The sequence below is a fragment of the Panthera onca genome, chromosome A1 (genome assembly GCF_046562875.1).
Source record: "Panthera onca isolate mPanOnc1 chromosome A1, mPanOnc1 haplotype 2, whole genome shotgun sequence".
NCBI classification, from domain to species: Eukaryota; Metazoa; Chordata; class Mammalia; order Carnivora; family Felidae; genus Panthera; species Panthera onca.
In genome coordinates this window covers 61,059,096-61,073,610 of record NC_138339.1, presented here as the reverse complement: position 1 = coordinate 61,073,610, position 14,515 = coordinate 61,059,096, and the positions used below count along the sequence as shown (strand labels likewise).

At 35.9% G+C, this 14,515-nt stretch overlaps 1 long non-coding RNA gene across 1 annotated transcript in view; it reads left to right on the top strand.

The window, feature by feature from the left end:
• The window catches only part of LOC132680995 (uncharacterized), a 74,766-nt gene that overhangs the window by 6,180 nt on the left and 54,071 nt on the right, over positions 1–14,515 (top strand). Inside the window, exon 3 of the long non-coding RNA XR_013555579.1 lies at positions 2,866–2,910. This is a non-coding gene — a long non-coding RNA (uncharacterized LOC132680995). The remainder of the gene's footprint in view (positions 1–2,865; positions 2,911–14,515) is intronic.

Here is a 14,515-nt window from a genome sequence, read left to right as displayed (position 1 = left end):
TCTATTGCTACAAATCTTTTTCAGTATAAGGGAAAATGTGGGGGGGGGGGGGGAGTGCAATTTTTAAAAATAATGCAGTCTTAAATTGAAATGGAGAATATAAGATGTGTAGACTCTAGGAGAATAGGGCAGAAAAAAAGAGCTATCACTGGCCATAGCCCATTTTATGCACATGGCTACTTCTCAGAAATAGACATTTCCCCATTTCCAGTGCTTTCTTCTAAAAGGTTTCCATAAAATACATTTTGTCCTTATCAGTGAAAACAATCCTGTTTAATTGTTTTTAGAGTGAAATTAATTTGAACTAAAATATAAAATTAGATCCCTCACATACTAATATTACTTTGAGTGGGCAAAAGCTATACCATCTCTTGAAACCCTAAGTCCTTTCATTAAGGGTCAGCATTTTCCTTTTGCCAAGAGTTATGTTTTAAATTTACCATGAGGATACCCAGCTGACGAGGCAAATCTCTTATTATACGGAAAAATGAAAGAGCCTAAGAATAGCTCAAGGAAAACCAAGTGGTCAACTTTTCTTTCTCCTTTCTTCTGCCTCACGTCTCCCCGGCCCCAACACACATTCATGTCATTCCCAAGATTAGGTTATGCCATGCTGAGGAGTTTAGGGAAGATCAATCAATACTGACTCCCACATTTAGTCCTTTCCAATTGTAACAACTTATTTTAAAAGGGTATCTCTAGGGGCACCTGGGTGGCTCAGTCGGTTAGGCATCCGGCTTCAGCTCAGGTCATGATCTCGTGGTCCATGAGTTCAAGCCCCACGTCGGGCTGTGTGCTGACAGCTCAGAGCCTGGAGCCTGTTTCAGGTTCCATGTCTCCCTCTCTCTCTGACCCTCCCCCATTCATGCTCTGTCTCTCCCTGTCTCAAAAATAAATAAACGTTAAAAAAAATAATAATAATAATAAAAAATAAATAAAAGGGTATCTCTATCATTTTTTTCCTGATTATAAAAGAAATCCAGTATTTTTGTATAATATTTAGTGGTACAGAATTGTATACAATCACAAGGAAAGTTGCCAAGAATGGCAACTGCTGAAAAATAAACTATCTTAATGTAACATGTCCTTCCATGCCTCCGTCTCTGCACATACATATATGGGCAGAAATTTTTTGCTTTCATACAAATGAGATCATGCTATGTATAATGCCAGTTTGTACCTTGATTTTTCTGCTTAACGATGTATTTTAGACATCTTTTATGTCAGTATTATAGATCTACCTCATTTCTTTTTAAGAACTCCTTAATATTTCAATGTATGTAAATGTCATCATTTATTTAATCAATCCTCTACTGAGAGAAATTTAGGTTTGTCTACTCTTTTTCACTATTAAAAACAAAGCATATAGTAGCAATGTGAAATGAATTATCAGTATTCTCTATAACTAGGAGAGGTAGAAAAGATAAAAGTTTGTTCTTGGGGCATATAAAATACCATTCCTAAAAAAGCTTTCCCAGGTTGGCTTATATACATAAATTGACCACATAGTTTACTGTTCATCCAGAACACATTTTTTATAGAGTTGATTTATTTATTTTGAGGGAGAGAGAGTGTGCACAAGCAGGGAAGGGTCAGAGAGAAAGAGAGAGAGAGAGAATCCCAAGCAGGTTCTGCACTGTCAATGCAGAGGCTGATGCAGGGCTCAAACTCACAAACAGAACTCACAAACCATGAGATCATGACCTGGGCTGAAACCAAGAATCAGGTGCTTAACAGACTGAGCCACCCAAGCGCCCCCACCCAGAACACTTTTGAGAGTATTAATGCATACTCTGGGCTAGTCTTAACACCAGCTAATAGTGTGGAGCAAGGTCCACACCTGCTATTACAAAAGAAGGTTGGGGGAGCCACTATGGGACAAGCAAGGTGAAAGGGACTTTTGTGTAGGAGGGCTGGTTGATAAGGGTATCAGACCCTGAATGGGGTGAAGAGAGTGACTATGCATGAGGGTACTCTGGTCCTTGTTAGGGTGTCAGAGACTGAGCAGGGGAGGAAGGTGTCCATGAGGAGTTTTATTGTAGAGTTGTAGAGTTTTGGAGCCCAACTGGTATGAAGAGGGTATCCATACATTGCAGGGTTGGAGGACTTTAGAGTTTAACAGATCTAAGACAAGCATCCATGCAGGGGTCGGGGAGAGGCTAGCTAGGTGTGGGGAGTCAGAGCCTAAGCAGGTGAGGAGGGTTTTCTTGTAGAGTGGTGCCCTGATAGCAAGTGTCAGAGCCCAAATAGGGGGAAAAGAGATCTACCCAGGGGAGGAGTGGGCAATGGAGTTGGGAAACTGGTTACATTAGGGAATTGATAAATAAATATATTAAGAATAGTGGGGGCACCTGGGTGCCTCAGTCTGTTAAGCATCTGACTCTTGATTTAGGCTCAAGTCCTGACCTCAGAGTCCTGATATCAAGCCCTGCGTTGGAGCCTGGCATTTTCTCTCTCTGTCTCTGTCTCTCTCTTTCTCTCCCTCTGCCCCTTAACCCCAATCCTCATGTGCGCATGAGCATGCTCTCTCTCTCAAATAAATAAATAAAAATAAAACAAGAAAGAATAGTGGAAGCCAAATTTCTCGCTGTGGGAAAAGAGAGTTGCAAATACGGAAAGGGGGACAACTAGATTGAGCCCTGTGGTGTTGGATTGGAACTATCAGTGACAATCCATGGTTTTCAATATATAGAGATAAATCTAGAAATAAATTTAGATGTGTGTGTGTGTGTGTGTGTGTGTGTGTGTGTGTGTCCCACATATATCCCTACTGAGAATACCTGAGATCAATAACACTCGAATAGCAATGGGCACACAATAACATCCAACAGTATTTGGCTTCTAAGTACTATTTTCCACTTACAGGAACCAGGGCTCCTTGGAGAAATGGCTGATTCCATAGTAAGGCATGTAAGTACAAGATAAATCTGGAACATTTTGTGGTGCCAGAAAGTAAGGAAATCCTCAAAGAATGAAGGGGGCACGTCAAAAGGACACAGAGCCAACTTAAAGGGGCTTCCATTTGCCAAATATAGAACAATTCAAGCATCAGAAATAAATGATGATAGTAATAGATTATAACTCATTGAATAAAATAAGAAAACTTTAATAATATACTAATATTAGTCCATATTAATATAAGCAAATAAATGAGTAAGTTGAAAGTTTACATAATCTCATGGTATTTCCTCACAAAACACTAATTAATTACAAAGTAAAAAAGAGTAACTTTTCAGCCCAAAAGTCTTTCATCCACCACCTTTAATTGAGTGATTAATGTGGCTATCACTAGTAATGAGATAAATCTAAATCATGTGCCATTTGACAGAATGTAATAGGGCAAACACAATACCATCTTTGTAATAGTTTTGCAGACGGTGCATACCCTGAGTCTAATTGTGAGGAAACATTAGACAAACTCAAATTTAGAGCCATTCTATAAAATAAGTGGCCTGTAATCACCACAAGTGCCACTGTGATGAAAGTCAGATCTTTCAACTCCCTGGTTAAATTTATTACTAATTTATCGTGTCTGATGCTACTATAAAGGGGATTATTTTCTTAACTTTTTTTCTGATAATCTGTTGTTAGTGTATAGGAATGGAACTGATCTTTGTATATTGATTTTGAATCCTGAAACTTTACTGAATTCATTTATTAGTTCGAATAGTTTTTTGGTGGAGTGTTTAGGATTTTCTATATATAATATCATGTCATCTGCAAATAGAGAGTATTACTTCTTCCTTTCTAATTTGGATGCCTTTTATTTCTCTTTCTTGCCTGATTGCTCTGGCTAGGACTTCCTGTACCATGTGGAAGAAAAGTGATGAAAATGGCCATCCTTATTCCTGAAGCTTTCAGCTTTTCACCATTGAGTATGATGTTAGCTGTAGGCTTGTCATATATGGCCTTTGTTCTGTTGAGGTACATTCTCTCTATCCCTAGTTTAAGGGATTTTGTATAATGAAAGGATGCTAAATTTTGTCAAATGCTTTACCTGCATCTACTGAGGTGATTATATAATTTCTATCATTCATTTTGTTAATATGGTATATTATATTTATGGATTTGCATATATTGAACCATCCTTGCATTCCTGGAATAAATCCCACTTGCTCATGTTTGATTCTTGTAATGTGTTGTTGAATTCAGATTGCTGATATTTTGTTAAGGAGTTTTGCATCTATGTTCATTAGAGATACTGGCCTGTAATTTTCCTTTCTTGTGGCATGTTTGTCTGGCTATAGCATCAGGGTAATGCTGATCTCATAAAAGGACTTTGAAAGTGTTCCTTCCTCTTTTAATTTTTGGAAGAGTCTGAGATGGATTGGCATTAATTCTTCTTTAAATGTTTATTATATTTCACCAGTGAAGTGATCTGGTCCTGGGCTTTTCTTTGTTGGGGCATTTTTGGTTACTGATTCAATCTCCTTACTAGTGAATAGTCTGTTCAGATTTTCTATTTCTTCATGATTCATTCTTGGCAGGTTGTATGTTTCTAGGAATTTAGCATTTAATCTTTAAAGATTATCTAACTTATTGACATACAGTTATTCACAGTAGTTTCTTATGATCCTTTTTATTTCTATGCTATCAGTTGAAAGGTCTTCTCTTTTATTTCTGATTTTAATTATTTGGTCTTCTCTCTCTCTCTCTCTCTCTCTTTCTTAGCTAGTCTAGCTAAAGATTTGTTAATTTTGCTTATCTTTTCAAAAAAACTACCTCTCAGTTTCATTGATATTTTCTATTGTTTTTGTAGTCTCTATTTCTTGTCTTTATTATTTCCTTCTTTATACTAACTTTGGGCATAGTTTGTTCTTTTTTTTTTAGTTCCTTGAAGTGTAAAATTAGTTTGTTTATTGAGATATTTCTTTTTTCCATAATGTAGGCATTTATTGCTATAAACTTCCATCTTAGAACTCCTTTTGCTACCCGTAAATTTCGGTATGTTGTGTTTCCATTTTCATTTGTCTCAAGATGTTTTTAAATTGTTTTTTCATTTCTTCTTTGACCTATTGGTTGTTCAGGAGTGTGTTATTTAATCTCCATGTATTTGTGAAATTTCCAGTTTTCTTCTTATAATTAATTTCTAGTTACATAGCATTGTGGTCAGAAAAGATGCCTGATATGATTTCAGTCTTCTCAAATTTATTAAGATGTGTTTTGTGACCTAATGTATAGTATATCCTGGAGAATGTTCCATACGTGCTTAAGAAGAATGTGTATTCTGCTGCTGTTGGATGGAATGTTCTGTATGCGTCGGTTAGGTCTATCCAGTCTAACGTGTAGTTTAAGTCCAATATTTCCTTATTGATTTTCTGTCTGGATTATCTATTCATTATTGAAAGTGGGGTATCCAAGTCCCCTACTATTGTTATATTGCTGCCTTTTTCTTCCAGAATAATTCTTTACAAATTCCAGTCTACAAACATAGAATGAATGCTAGAATTAGAACATCACTATTGTGTAACCCCTAACAAAGAATTGATTCAGGCACTAATCTTCAGTTGGTTGAGATTATTAGTTGAAAGATGATGGAGAGCTTTATCACAGTGGGATCAGGCTTTTGCCTCCTGAAACAATTGACCAGTATTAGCCTTACTGACTGTAGGGCGACCAGACCTGGTGTGCCTTCTACTGTGATACGAGAGGCTGTCCACAGCACCCCTCTGGAGGGCTCTTGCCCAAAATGCCGAACCTGAATCTAAATAAGTCTCCAGAGAAAACATCCTCTTATATGAAATACAGAAGAACAGAAAAAAGTTAAATGTCCACCCCCACTCCCAGGGAAGCCCATAGACAAATCCATACACGTAGTATTTTATATAAACAAATCACCTGGTCTCTGCAATAAGCCAATGACATAAAAAATAAGGATGGGTGAGAGTACTTTTCTAGATTAGAGAGATTTGAGAGACCAAATAACCAACTGTAATGTGTAGACTGTGTTTGGAGCCTCATTTTTATTTCTATTTATTTAATTTTTTGGAGCCTAATTTTTAGCAACTAATTATAAAAGGACATTTTTGAAGACATTTGGGGAACTGTGGCTATGGACTGGATGGTAGATGATACCAAAGAAATATCATTAACTTTTTTAGGTATGATAAAGGGACTGTGATTATGTATGAAAGTGTCATATATTCTGTAGATTCATACTGGGGTGAAATGACACGAAAGCTGGGATAGCTTTTAGATATTTCAGCAAAGAAAGAAGAAAAATAAAAAAGAGATGGACAAGTCAATGTGGTGAAATGTTGGTAATTATTGAATCTGGGTAATGTGTATATACAGCTTTATTATACTATTCTCCCTACTTTTGATGATGCTAGAAAATTCTTACAATAAAAATCAGTAACCCTTCAATGACTTCATGGCTTATTGTGAGAAACCTCAACACTGTACTCTGAATTTAGGGTCCTTTTATCTAGCCCAATCCTTCTCTTCCAGATTTACCTATTACTACTCCCACTCACTCCCTCTGCACTGTTATAGTGAGTGATTTGCATAACATGATTGTCCCCCCTGCTTTGCATACAGTGTTTCTTCCACTTAAATGCTCTCTCCACCCATTATTCTGAGAAGAATGCCCTAGAGGTATGGTTTAAAAAACTGATAACTACTATTTATTGACTGCCTACTCTGGGCATGGCAATGCACTAGGTGATTGACATGCATTCATTATTAAACAGTCCTGAGATGTTCCTGAGAAGGTGAGACAACAGGGTCAAAGAGGTGAAGTAATTTGCTCACAGTCTTTTTCATTCTGAAAGGTATTATGCCATTTATTTATTTATTTGCTTGTTTAACTATATCAGTGGCTGTCAAACTTTAGGGTAAATTGGGGTCATCTTGAACAATTGTTTTAAAAGGCAGATTTGTGAGGCACACTGCTTATATCCTGGATCCTTTTTGGTTACAGTTGGGTCCTCCAGTTGGTCATTTCACCAGGGTGTCAAGATGATCCTGTGACTGTGATCTCTGAGCCACACTTTGAGAAACACTACATTACCCCTTGCATCGTTTTTCTCTATCACCATGTGCAGACTTCTAAGTCGTATTGATGAGATTATACATGTGAAATGATTTTGTAAATCTAATACCTTGAATACGCAAATTTTTATGTTACCTAACGTAACAGTGGAAACATTTTAATATTTCAAACTTAAATTATAAAATGTGATCTGGAAGAAAGAATTCATTAGCACTGTCAACAAATATATTGACTGTGTGGACTGTGCAAATAACTCCCATACCTGCACTGAAATATGCCTATTGCCATCAGGAAGGAACAGTTGTCTCCCTTTTTCTTCCACTATCGATATGGTATTGGATAGGCTGAAACTTTACAACCAAAAGTGTCATTATTTGGAGTGAAGTTCTCTGTATTTTGAGGAGGCAAAGCAAAAACAGGAGCCATAAGGAAAAAATTAAGTGAGAAATTTGTGTCAAAAAATGGCTCCGGTGTGTAAAGAAATTTTTTTTTGTAAATAATTTGTGCATGTATAAATTCAATTGGCACTAATAATTGAGGGCTTTTTTTTTTCCTACTCAAATAGTCAGGAGACTTTTACCCAAAATTGCCACAAAATATGCATAGTATTTAAGCAGCATGAAAGGGGAATCCTAGTGACAAAGAAACCTTGCATTATAAACTTATTCAGAGGTGTCTGTCACCTAATTGAATATATGGATTATTTAGGATGGGAAAACATTTTGTTAGAAATTCTAAGAGACTTAGTAAGAATAAAGCTGTGAAGATGCTGTACTAAGCTGGGGGAGAATGCTGAGGTGAAAAAAAAAGGAACCACGTATGTGATAAGGGGCTTGCATCTAGAATATATAAAGAACTATTATGATTCAGTAAGAAAAAGACAAATGACTCAGCTAACAATGGACAAAAGATCTGAGTCGACATTCCCAGGAAGAAGATATACAGATGGCCAGTAAGCACATGAAAAGAGACTCAACATCATGAACCATTAGGAAAGGCAAATGAAAAGCATACTGAGACACCATGTCACACACACTAGGTAAACTATAATATTAAAAAAAGAAACAGAGCAAAAGATATAATAACAGACGTTGGCAATAATGTAGAGAACTGGAACCATAATACACTGCTGGTGGAGATGTAAAATGGCACAGATGCTTTGGAAAGTTTAGCAAATGGTTAAACAGAGAGTTACTACATAACACAGCAGTTCTACCTGTAGGCATATACCCAAGAGAAATGAAAACCTGTCTGCACAAAAACTTGTACATACATGTTCATGGTAACATTATTCCTAAAAACCGAAAAGTGGAAACAACCCAAGTATCCATCAACTGAAGAATGATAAATAAAACATGGCATATACACACAATGGAATATTATTCCAGTAAAAAAGAAAAATAAGGAACATACTGGCACCTTTTACAGCACTCATGAACTTTGAAAACCTCATGTTAACGGAAGAAGTCAGTCACAATTGACCACATAATGTATGATTCCACTTATATGAAACATTCAGTATAGGAAAGTCTATAGAGACAGAAAGTAGATTAGTGATTGTCTAGGGCTGGACAACATGGGAGGATTGGAGGGTGATGACTAAGGAGAGTGAGGTTTCTTGTTTAGACTAATGAAAATATAAAATTGATTGTGGTGAATAAAATTGATTGTGGCCATGAATTGTTGCACAGTTCTGTGAATATATTAAAAACCATTACATTGTATACTTTAAGTGGGTGAATTGTATGGTATGTGAAATAGATCTCAATAAAACTGTTAACCAAAAAATGGACCGGATCAAAAAATATAAAAGCTGTTCCTTGTAACATAAAATAAGGGATAATAATAATAGTCCTTACTCTAGGATCTCATTTTCTCTCGCGGATGGGAGAGAGGGAAACATCTTTGAACGTATGTGTACCAAGCTTTGTTCAATTCTTATTTAATACTACCAAGTGGCAAGGTAGGCATTTTCTTATTTCACAGGTGACTTTAATGAAGTTAAGCACCTTACCCAAGGTCAGTCACATCATTAAGTGGCAGAGCCAAGATTTAAATAAGGTGTGTCTGTCTATGAAGTGAATATTTTCCCCATTACATTTCTGATAATGTTTTCCCATACATCTCATTTTTCCCAATACACCATAACTAGCCTTTATAATTTTATTTCAATAATGGAGCTAAATCTAAAACAGACCCTTTTCCTAGAAATGAAATAGCAACTAAGAATATGGTAAATTCTATTTCAGTGTTATTTTTGTTTAAAAAAAAATTAATAAAAAATATCCTAAACTTCTACAAGTTGCTACAGAAGACACTTTTACCTGTTAGAGGATAAAATTCAAACTATATGCATATACACATATTTAATTAATATTTAATTATGTTTACTAAAAGTTCTTTCTGAGAAACAATGGCAGTATCATTGTTGCATAGCTCAGTTTTATCTTAAGTGATACAACATCTCAGAAATTGACTTTGTTATGGTCCAGAGTAAAAAATAAATAAATAAATAAAGCCACCTTTAAATCTAGCTATAAGAATTTTCTTCCCCACTTATTTAACTCTTTGTTGCGGCCTACATAGCAATTGGTATCAGCTGATATTGTACAATTATTTAATTGTTGATATGGCCCTATAAAGGCAGATAGCATTTATAAAGTTTATATTCCATAGCTTCTATTTCTTAATATTAAGTATTTTTTCATTAGTAGTAATCTCAGGAAATCAGAGTGGGCCATCAGTCAACTTAACATTAAAGTAATTTTTCTTTTTTGTCCCAAGAAAGCAGGAATGTCAATGCCAAGGGCACCAAATAAAAAAGCTAGCAATCACATAAATCCCCCTTTTCTAGGGCAAAGCTACTCTATGTGGCCCTTGGAAGTATTAAGTTGTGAACATCCAATCAAAAATAAATGGGATAAGAAATAAAACAAAAAGTGGACTGGTGTTAAATTGTTGCTTCTCAACATTAGGGAGTACATTTTATATCAAGAAACTCATAAAGAATGGATGGTTTAGCTTAGGTCTCCTAACCACCAAATTTTTTTGTCCTATCTTGTGTTAAAAGCTCCTAATATTTGGCAATACTTTTCTTTTTTGTTTTTCCTCTTTGGGGAGTACTTTTTGATTGCTAACAACAGTAACCTTTTCTTGGACTTAAATGAATCAAACCCATTTAGTTTTAACTCTGAATTGCCCACAAATCAATTACTTTATGCCTGACTACAGAAAACTCTGGTATGACTTCATTGTTCACCTAATGTCACATATTAATCGGCAAAGCTGGCACTTTAATTTTCTTGTGTTTTACAAACTTAATATACTCACAATAACCTGTGCTAATATAACTGATGATAAATCTACCTGTCTTCTCTGCAAAAGGTCTCACAGACTTCTGTAGCCCTAGCATGATCAACGTTCAAACTCAATCTATCATATTACCTGCCAAAACCCCAAAGAAAATCATACCCAATGGACTGTTAAACCACATTAGGTTTGTATTATTTAGCATAAGAACATTGAGTCAGAGTTATGTAAAATGCAGCCTTGAAAACATTTTAAAGGATTTTAGCCTGTTGCTGATGTGTATACATCACTATGTTAAAATAACTGCAAATTGTTTCTTATGAATGTAGAAAAATCATAATTATGTTGGCAAATTGGTCATTTTGCAAAGCACATGAATTCAAACCATCATAGGAATGTATTAACATAAATTAACAGAAAAATGGTTAAATATGTTTTTGTAAATGCAGTGAATTTTTAGAGGCTTGTTACAAGATTCTGAAAGAATTCTCCTCTCTGAATTCATTTTCTTACACTTTAACTTAAATGTTTAGTTATTTTTGTGAGAGAGAGGGAGAGTGTGAGCAGGGGAGGGGCAGAGAGAGAGGGAGACAGAATATCCAAAGTAGGCTCTGTGATGACAGCAGAGAGCATGATGTGGGGCTCAAACTCACAAACCATGAGATCAGGACCTAAGCCAAAGTCAGACGTTTAACCGACTAAACCACCCAGGTGCCCCACCTTATACTTTAACTTCAAGTAGCATTATTATCCATGTAGAAATTAGAAATTAGAGTATGGAGGGGGTAGCCAAATAAAAAATGGTAGGATTTTATATTCCCAAATTGTTGACATCACCAGCTCTTTTATACTTACCTTCTCAGCTCTAGGAACTCACAAATTTCACTGAGAAGTTGTGACTCAATGATACAAATGATTTTGAAGATTTCTGACCTTCTAGAAAGTGATTCTAGAAAAGCTACCCTCATTTAAAAATTAAAAACAAAAATAAAAGCAAAAAAACCCCAGAAGATGGACAATGGAAAGCTTAGTCTTAGAATACTCATTAGTGATAAATATGATAATGATATCAGGATCACTAGACTTCACCTGTCACCATCTTTCTATCACTCTGGAGAAAATGACTGTTGTTCCTCATTTACAACAGAATATATTCACAATAATAGGTTATTACTGATTGGAGAGATTATTTTGAACACATGGGATCTTAGGCAAAAATGTGTTTGCTAAACTATGTAATTCTCCAGGGTTTTGACTTTCAGAACATCCAGTACTGCAATGCTCTGCGAACTGTGTATCTGTATTTGCAATTCTAATACTGTATTAGAATGGGTTGACATTATTATAGTGGGGACATTGCTGGTGAAGCCTTATTTCATTCTGGGAATCTGCTTCTTGAGATCTCACATTTTTACTTATTAGAAACAAATGTATTAGGGTAAATTGCACCTATGGACATTTGAAAAGTAAGTGGAATGATCATATTCTGAAACACATGTGTTTAGAATGTGAGCATTTGATAACACACAGTAGGTTCTAGATACGGATATAACTGTTGAACTTGCCCTGTTCTATTAATGGCTATCTCCAGATACTATATTTTGAAGTGTTTAATGAGCAATATAGAACTCTAGAGAGCATGCATTAAGGCATTTGAAAATCTATAAGAAATTAGAATGACTCATTTTTGAAGAATAAATTACATTAATATGGGGCTGTAAAACTATCTCTGTGACAGTTGCTTTATTTTTCTTCATCTTCGCCAATAAGTATAGTAGTTTTATGTTTACATTGGCTTCTTTATCCTGTCAAGAAAAATGCAGCCTTATAAGAACTTTATTTTATCTTGTTATAGCTCTTAAGTGCCCCCAAATAAATGCAAATGACATAGGAAGTCTTTTCTACTTACTTATTAAGTAATGTAGATTTACAATCTATTTCATGTGGTTCTTTCAAATGATTTAAGTTTTGACTCTCACACCAAAATGAAATTTCATCCAATTGGTTATATGCCATATCCACACTTTTAAAAAGGTATTAGTTCCCATACAGATATAATTCATACAGATATAATTCATATTTATCAATGTATTGCTTCTTATTATTTTTAATTCCATCTAGATATCACTAAATTAAAATGTAGTTGACTTTACATGATAACTGTAGAGGAGATAAAGAGAATTCTGTTAATGTTATGAAATGTAAAAAACATTTACTCAATAACGTTTCCTATTATTCAATAAAATCAGAGTTGAGCCCTAGTACAATTAATTTTTTTTTCTTGTATAATTTTATCTATGGAGCACTAAATCAAGTTCTAGACAACAAATTCCTTATACCTGAATTTTTTAGGACTGCTGGAGATCAAATAACCTGGAAATTAAGTCAGATTGTAACCACACAAAAAAATCAGGCTCTTTCATCATTTCAGCACACACAGTCAATGTTAGAAATAGATAACATACACAGAGACATATATTCTTTATTCTTTTTTTTTAAAAAAGTTTATTGTTGAGAGACAGAGAGCACAAGTGGGGGAGGGCAGAGAGAGTGAGGAAACAGAAGATCCAAAGGGGGCTCAATGCTGACAGCAGAAAGCCAACTCATGAACCATGAAATAATGACCTGAGCCAAAGTTGGATGTTTAAATGACTGAGCCATCCAGGTGCTCCCCTATATTTTTATTCTTTAAAATTTCAAGGGAATGGGGGGGGGGGGGTGCCTGGGTGGCTCAGTCGGTTAAGTGTCTGACTCTTGATTTCCTCTCAGGTCATGATCTCGTGGTTTGTGGGATCCAGCCTTGCATCAGGCTCCATGCTGACAGCTAGGAGCCTACTTGGGATTCTCTCTTTCTCTCTCTCTCTCTGCCCCACCCTCACTCGCATGTGTACACACTCTCTCTCTCTCTCAAAATAAATAAATAAACTTAAAAATCAAGTGAATGGTATAGGGATTCTGTATTACCTGATTCATGAGATCTTTTGTGCTTCCTGCTAATATTGGTGCTCTTCTGAGAGTTTAGCGACCTGAACTGGCAGACGTTTTTATAGGTCTTTCCTTCAGGCCCATAGACACTTTCTTGGTTCACATAGATGCCTCATGGCTCAGGTGGTTTACCATCCATCAGCTCCTCTGCATCCAGGACACATATCAGGTGATGCCCACACTGACCACAGAAGTGACTTTTCTGTCCACGTCACAGAGCTTACCTTCCACATTCCCACATCCTAAGCAGTGGCCATATTGATCCGACACAGTCCCAGACAGGCAGTTTGCAGGCTGGAAGCAGAGTTTTAAATCACATTTTCCTTTGTCATCTCTTTCCCTGAATAATCTTAGCCAACCCCCATGATGCAAACTGGGGGGACTACAAACCATGTTGCAGGGCTGCAAAGATCACTACACTTACCAGAGGCTTCATTCATTCAAAGGCAGTGAACATGAGCCTTGAATATCTGGTTTTGAGCCAAGAATAAAACCAAAGTTACTCATTTCTTCCTTTTATTCTTTTACTCTTTTCCTCCAAAACAGAAACAAAAACAAATCACAAATCTGCCACAAATGATTTCAAGCCAATATTGACATCACATTCCAAGTCTACAGAAGATATACAGGATATTTTAAAATCCACAAATCCTCTTCTGGGCTGCAATTTTATAGGGACAGCTTTTGAGTTTAAAACAAACTATGCTCTTGGCAGTAAAAGTATACTTTTTGCCTCCTGTTAGTTCAGGAAGCCAAATCTCAAGGCAATTATTGTATGAGAATAAAATTGTTTTATATCACCTAATAGTGAAGCCCAAGAAATATTAATGAAGAAAACTTATGTAAAGTGTAAAGTTTATTTACTATCATGTATGATTTTGAAACATTTAGCGACTCTCCATTATTTCTTTTTTTTCCTCTTCTTCCTTCCTCTCTCCCTCTTTTTCTTCCTTCTGTTCTAGTCATAAAAGTTAGACTAACAAGGAGGCGCCTGGGTGGCTCAGTCTGTTAAGGGTCCGACTCTTGGTTTCAGCTCAGGTCAGGATCTCACATTTCATGAGCTCGAGCCCTGTGTTGGGCTCTGCACTGGCAGCATGGATCCTGCTTGGGATTCTCTCTCTCCTTCTCTCTCTGCTCCAACTCTGCTCTCTCTCTCTCTCTCAAAATAAAAAACTTAAATAAAATTTAAAAAAAGTTATACTAACATGTTCAGTACACCTAGGTTAC